The following is an 8,063-nucleotide window of genomic DNA, read 5'->3' as shown; positions in this document are numbered from 1 at the left end:
GTGCAAAACTGCACCCAAATTAAGTTCTCATTTGTTAACAAACTCCAGTGCAAGTCAAAAAAGATTTACTAGACTGGTATTAAACTGGCATTACTTGAGAAATTTCCCCAATTAATAATGACAGTAGTACTGATACATCTAGAATCAACAAATGAATAACAATCTGCAAGTACAAAAAGGTAATTGAGTTCACTACTTTGCTTGTTGTTGTTAGCTATGCCACTTACTGAGCAGTCTGATAATCAAACCTCCTCTGTTTAGTAACATTAATTGTGACATAATCAACCATATTATTTGTGTACCTTTTGTCCATCAATAATCACTCATTTTTTTTTTTCTTATAAAAACATTATAAAAACATTGCATGTCTATAGCCAGGTAGGATTTGACCTTACTGGCCAAAATGACTTAATAAAGACTTAATAAAAGTAAAAAACGTTAGGGGCATTCAGAAGTTATGTAGCTGAAATACTTATATATCCTTAAGAGGTCATTTGCATATTTCCTATGGGTCTCCTTGAAAGGAGGTTTAAAGTACAACACACTGAAGTCTGTGATTTGCAATGATTTGTTCATGTTTTTGCCTATGAGTTTGTTTTCTGTGTTACCTTCTTACTTTGCTGTGTTGGTTTCTTATAAAAGTACTTTATCATCAGATGTAAGATGTGACATTCTTTAAAACATTTTCTTAAATATGTTTGGTGGCTAAAGTTAGAATGTTAGTATAAACTGAAAATAATGGCATTGTGATAAACTTTTTAATCAAAAGTTGTTTTCAGTATTGTGAAACAAAATTTCCTGTCCATGAATGACATCTAGGAACTTTATGAAAAACCTACATATTTTAAAAGTTCAATACAAACATTAAGACCGTATAAAAATATTCATATTTTTTTCTGTTTAGGCTCACAACAAAAATAAAATTAATAAATAATTTGGAAAATGTTACAGAAGTGAACACATCAGATTGCATAACTACTTCTGTTCTTTGCATTTTCTGTTTTCCTGGGCTTAGTCTAGAAAAGGTCCATGGGGTTTAGTGCTCTACTCTGTTTAACAAATACAGATACATGATAAATACTGAAGAGCAGTAAGTTGATATCATTTTGGTATTGGAGGGGTAGTTTATGGTTTATAATCCATTGCTGGAGCCCATGTGGACTAGGGTTACCACCTTTTCATTCTTCCATTTCCTGGCAAATAAGCCACACCCCTACAAAATGAAAACACAACCCTTGCCTTAGGGTGGTTGCATTCCATTTTAGCAAACTACACCCAGAAATACTCATTGCTTTTAATGCCATACACACGTACTGCAGGGGCAAACTTGGATCATGAGAAACCTTAGGCAAAGTGTTCCGTGGCACCTCCAACCCCCGTTATTTACTGTCACACAGGTACACACCTGAGCCCTCTCCTGTTCTATTCCCATTCTCTTCTCCTCATGCTATTAAAAATACTTTTGTTTTATCAAACATTGTCTTACTTGTCAGCTTTTTCCAGCACCGTTTCAACACATTTTAAATGGACATGCCTACGCTGTAATAACTATCTAGGGAAAAAAATAATTAAGCTAAGGGTCTAGGGCCAGGAGACCAGCAGGAGTTATGGGGTTCTGAATGCTCTGGGATGCATTTTAGAAATATTTTGTACAGCCTTTGATCAAAAGATGGTCTGAACAGAAAAGCATGACTTAGAAAGTATTTTTATTTTTTCAATAAAGAAATAAGTTATGTTAAAGGCTTAAAGTTCAAGGATGATAACACAGTGATCACAGATAAACTAAGTAGGAAGTGCCCATTAACCTTGAAGAAAATGCTTGTGAGGGCACATAAATCTGATTTGGGATGACTGCCTCCTGTCTATCTTAAAAAAAGATAGACACTTCTTATACCCTTATGGTGTTAAATTGGGAGGGAAGTGAAAGGACAAATGACAATAGTTATATATTCAGGTTGCTGTTATCATACATCTACACAGCATAGTATCTCAATCCTAACCCCAAAAGGCAAACACCTTTTTGTAACCCTTTGAAGTCAAACTCAGATAAAAGTGAAAGAAGAAACAGAGTAGAACAACATATTTAAACCTGTTGTTCTCAGCTGTACATATGCAGCATGCCTCCTTTCCTCTACACTCAGATGATAGCCACTTGTGTATACATATGATTTAAATTGTGATGAAAATGAAAAATAGCACTTTGGTACAGTGAGTAAGGTGTATGCCTTTCAACCACAAGGTGCAAGGCTTGATTCTTACCACGGGAAACAGATGTGAGGGTTTTTATTTTGCGGCAGTCATGGCTTAGTGGTAGGTCATACAGACTAATGTTACCAAGGTCCTGGGTTTGAGACTGGCAGTGGGAATTTATTTTCGACTACTGTTTGTGCCTATATTACTGTTTTTTTTACCTTATTTTCCTGTTTTTGTGAGCTTATATTGTTGATTGCACTTGTGGGCTAAAGTATTGCTTAAAAGTAACAAACAGGCTAATACACTCAAGTGTACCAGCCTTTGATAGCAATTTAGTCGAAAACAAAGCATTTACTGCATTTTTTTCTGTCTGTTTGCAAAAAAACAAAAAAAACAAAAAAATATTTCTCCTTTCCTAAACTTTCCTAGATAGTTGTTCCAGTGATCAGATTTTGCTGATCCCTGGGCTTTGTATTTGGTTTCTGTGTTCCTCCATTTTCTTGTGTGGCCAGAGGTAGTTTCTTTACTCACCAGTGGGAGTGGGGAGTACTGAGCTGCTTGTTTGTCCTCAGAGGAGTGGTTAGAAGCAGCAACTAGTAATTCGTCGGCCATTTTGGGTCATTTCCTGTTTTTTCCAGCACCCTGCTATAAACCACGCGTTAGCGCGCTTTAGCGTGATTTAGCGCGGAGCTGCTACCGTTGCACACTAGGGCAGCGCCGGTTAATCAGATTTAAACTATTAGGGCTACCTAAAGTCCACTCTTCAAATTTTCCCTTAAAACTACCTTCCTCAAAGTATACTACTGTTCTATTTAGTGTATCCTACAACTATATTATCTCTACTTGACTCCCAAGTAGACTATTCTCTATCTGTATAGCAAAGCACTTGCTCCTACAGTACTTATCACCTCGATACAGCACTCTTGTTATAGAAAGTACCCCAAAAAAGCAAACCCCATTTCTCGGTCACCCACATCCCCCAGAACCTTTTCTTAAGTTTTTCTGTCTATTCCTTCTAGCATGTCGAGGGATCAGTTGCTAATGTCCTCTCCTGCTCAGCTGGTGAACCTGGGAATATTGAGGCAATGTTACAATTGCCTCATGTACACAGACAACCCTCTCCTCCTCCCACAAAACACAAATACATGCGAGAGATGCAACTATACGGCCGAACTAGAGGCTGAGCTCTCTCAACATAGGACTGGCATGACCAGACAGGAGGAGAAGGTAACCACACACACTATAGACCCGGTCTCACATAATACCATCACAACCTCAAATCATACACATAAACACACAAAGACATACTCGGAGGCTCTGATCAAAAATCTACCAAAACAGCAGAGGCCACCAAAGCAGGCACCCAAACAACTACCACCTCAGAACACAACACCTGAAACACATACACCACACAGTCAGAGTGTCAAGCAGTCACAGCCCTTAAGGCCAAACACAATGCCAGACACACTAGTCATTGGTGACTCCATAGTCAGACACACTGACGTCCCGCTCTTCAGACTGAGTAAGGAGAAGGTCACAGTAAGCTGCCTGTCGGGTGCTAGAATCCGCCACATAACGCATGCACTCAGGTCTCTCAACAGCAGGTACAAGTACGACTCAATCATTGTCCACGCTGGTGTTAACGACCTGAGACGTACCTCCTTGGACTACATGAAAAGAGACATAGAGGAGCTCTCTGATTATGTAGCCCAAGCAGGTATGACCCTGACCTTGAGCAGTATCCTACCTTCACCAAGAATGATGCCACAATACAGAGATAAGATGATCAGCTTTAACAATTGGCTTAAACTCTGGTGTCATTCAAAGGGGATCCAATGTCTGTCTGCCTGGGATGACATGCTGGACAAGCCACGCTGCTCAAGGGATGGCTTGCACTTGTCACCCTGGGATTCGGATTTTGGCAAAGGCTCTTGACACCCCCATAGTGCCTTTTTAGGCAAGGCTCAAATTCTAAACCTACCACCCTAGAACAAAACAAAGAAAAAAACTAAGGGTAATGCTGCTCAATGCCAGAAGTCTCAACCTCAAGATGCACGCACTCGAGGCCCTTCTCAGTATGGAGAAAATCGATGTCTGTGCTGTGACAGAAACCTGGTTCAAGGCTCCTGAGTGCACCCCAGCACTATCAGGTTTTACCTCATATCATGCGTTCCAGCCCCAAAACCCAGACAATACCAAGAAAGGAGGAGGGGTATCCATATTCATCAAGGACACCCACACCTCAAGATTGGTGGCATCGCACGATGCATCAGAAACCATCCAGGTGCAATTAACCATAGGCAAGACTGCTCTGCAATTTGTAGCATGTTACAGGCCACCCTCGCAAACTCAGGAACCTCATATGGCCTTCCTGAAAACACTGGAGGGGATAAATGTATCTCCGAACACCATCATACTAGGTGACTTCAACTACCCTAATATAGACTGGGAACACTACTCAAGCCCAAACACTCTAGCCCAAAAGTTCCTGGAATTCATAAACTCAAATGCCATGGAACAACTAGTCACCATCCCCACAAGAGGAGAAAACATACTTGATCTCATCATCACGAACATGGGAGCACAATGTTCAACGCCGAAGTATACCCCTCACTGGTGAGATCTGATCACAAACTAATCTCGCTGGAGGTCCTCATCCCGCCCCACCGAAATGAAAAAGACCACAGTAAAGAACTTCTCGAAGCCGACTTCACACTTCTAAAGACTAGTGTGGTCTCCTTTAAGGCCCCTGAGCCGGCGGTTAACATTACTCAAACCGCTGAATCACTTACAAATGCCTTCTACCAGCACCTGCAGGCTGCATGGATCAGGCAATCCCAAGCAAAACAAAGACTCTTTGTACCAAAGGCAATCGTCCAGTCTGGTGGACCCCAGCCATAAACAAACTCTACAACAAAAGGAGAAAGCTACTACAAGATAGAGCAAAATCCTTAAAAGGTAAGACACCGCTGATCACTATAAGTAAAAGCTAAGAGCTCTCATAAAATCATCCAAAGCTAATTTTGAGAAATAAATAGCTAAGGACTCTAAAGACAACCATAAGGCATTCTTTAGCTATGTCAGAAACCTAGGAGGAAACTCCCAGATATGCTCAGAATTAGTTCAAAATGATGTGAAGATTACTGATCCTACAGACATTGCCAACATACTGGCTGACAGGTTCAGTGCAAACTTCTCCCCTCCCCTAAAGGAGAGATATCTATACCAAATGATTGTAGCCCCCAAACATCTCTAACGCCCAGGTGAGAACTTCTCTCTTCAAGGCAAAGAACACAGCATCCATGGGACCTGATGGTGTCCCCGGCTGTGTGCTCTATGAACTCAACGAGGAATTAAACCCACAGTTAGGACAGCTGTTTAATCTTAGTCTCACCTCCAGATACGTACCCAGGGAGTGGCACAGCAACTGTGGTCCCACTCCACAAAGGCGGTGCCTCCACCGACCCTGGAAATTACCGTCCCATTAGCTTGACAAGCCTTATCTGCAAAGCCATGGAGAGGATCATAATGGATCTCATAAAGAAAGACATAGGGAACTTGCAGACTTTGGATCCAACCCAGTTTGGCTTTGTCAAAGGCAGATCATGCCTTTTAAACTTGGTTGACTTTTTTGAAACAGTCACCAAGGCCATTGACGAGGGAAAGGCAGTCCATACAGCCTACCTAGACCTGGCGAAGGCTTTTGATACAATACCTCACTCGGGTATCATTGAAAAACTCATCAACTTAAATGTAAACCCATACATTACAAGATGGGTTGCAAACTGGCTGAGTGACAGAACCCACAGGGTCAGAGTTGCTGGCCATGTCAGACTCAAAGCCTGTCACAAGTGGTGTCCCACAGGGCTCAGTCCTGGGCCCACTCTTGTTTGGCATCTACTTTTCTGAAGTACAAGCAAACACAGGAGGGTTATGGCTGACAAAGTTTGCAGATGACTGCAAACTGGGCCGTAGTTGAAAACACATCCAACACAGATATCCTTCAGAAGGGTCTCACAGAAACGAATAACTGGTGCCAGAGCCATGGCCTAAAGTTAAATGCCAAGAAATGCATAGTCATACCCTTCAGGAAAAATAAGGTTACCCCTAGCTACCATATAGGTGGCAATCCCTGAACACAGAAGAAGTTATTAGGGACCTGGGAACCCAGGTTGACAGTAGCCTTTCATTCGACACTCATATTGCTAAAGTAGTTAGGAAGACCTTCTACATTGCCCACCTTATCATGAAGGGATTCACATCTAGATCAAGGGAAGTCATAGTCTCCCTATACTCATCACTCATCAGACCAATGATCGAGTACAATGCCCCATTCAGAATGTATCTGACCCGACACCTGCAGCAGCTGGAGAGGCCACAAAAGTTCCTCACCAAAAGGATAAAGGGTCTCAAAAATCTGTCTTATGCTGCCCGACTGAAAGAACTCCAGTTATATTCAGTTGCTTACCGCTTGCTCAGAGGTGACCTATGCCTGACATACAAGGCCATGTCAAACCCAGATTTGATGAACATGCTTCATCTCAAAAATCTAGATCCCTCAGAGCCACAAGGGCGGGAGACTTAAACCTCGACACGGTTATTAATAGGACGTGCTGGAGGGATAGATTCATCACCCAAAGACTCCCTATGCTGTGGAACAAAATCCCGGTTTATGTGAGGCAGAGCACCTTGCTGGCCTTGTTCAAGAGGAATCTTGACCAATGGATGGGAGATCGCAGATACACCCCAGGGGTTACCTCAGTGTCACTGCTCGACAGAGGCACAGCAAAATAATGGGCATAGTTTCTCCAAACTAAAGGGGTGGCGTAAGCCACAAAACTATGGGCTAGGCTTATAAATGCCCTCGGGCAGATAGCCTAGTATGAACCTATGAACCTATATATGTTCCTATGCAGTAGACTGATACTAGTTAAGTTACTGTGATCTTCTGTATACAACTCTAAGGTGTAATTTTGAAGGAATTTAAAGGAATAATGGCCACTCTGCCTGCAGTCAGCAGACAAACTGAAGTGACCTTCTGTGCACACCTCTAAAGTTTCACCGTCAGGAAGATTAAATTAATAATGACCACAATATCTACAAATCCTACACAAGCTATAGTGATTTCTATGGGGTCAGTTTTAGAATAAATAGGGCCCACAGCATAAAGCCCTACTAAGCCACTTATAAAGCTAAGAACATTGTTCCTCAAAAGCTCTGAATGTCTAGTTGATCTGGGATTTTATTTATTTATTTATTTATTTAACATTTGTTTACTGCAAACATCCGACTGGACACAGGTCCATTTTCAGTGGAGGCCCAGGGAGAAAACCTCCAACAATATGAAAAACAAACAAACATTATACCACAAGAAAATTATAGAGTAGAGCTTAACAATGAAACTACACATTGCAAAATATAATTTATTTATTTATTTTTTTATTTTTATTTATTTATTTACATTTGTTGACTGGGAAAATGCGACTGGACACAAGTCCTTTTTCAGCAGTGGCCCGGGGAGAAAAGCTCCACAATAAAAACAACAATTAAAAACAACAATTAATTACAAGTTACAAGAAGTATAGGTAGGTTTTGTTTAACAATAGCAGTAAACAGTTATATTTCAAAATGAAATTAAGTATTTAGGTAAATGGTACAATGCATATCATTGGTGCCATAAAGACTAGCAAGTATTTTAATAGCTGAGGTAGCAGCTATTACCCTTGAATAACAGTGGCTAAGATTACAGCTGAGATATAGGTTTACAAGCATTGTATTTGGCTGCAATCTGAGGTAGTTAGAGGGGTGGAAGAAGAGATTAGAGAAGTTGGGGTAGAGATTTTAAAGAGGTTTGTTACAGGGGCATGCCC

Source organism: Protopterus annectens, chromosome 2.part1, assembly GCF_019279795.1.
Source record: "Protopterus annectens isolate FY-2018-M chromosome 2.part1, PAN1.0, whole genome shotgun sequence".
Lineage (NCBI taxonomy): Eukaryota > Metazoa > Chordata > Ceratodontiformes > Protopteridae > Protopterus > Protopterus annectens.
Note: the sequence above shows the minus strand (reverse complement) of the source record.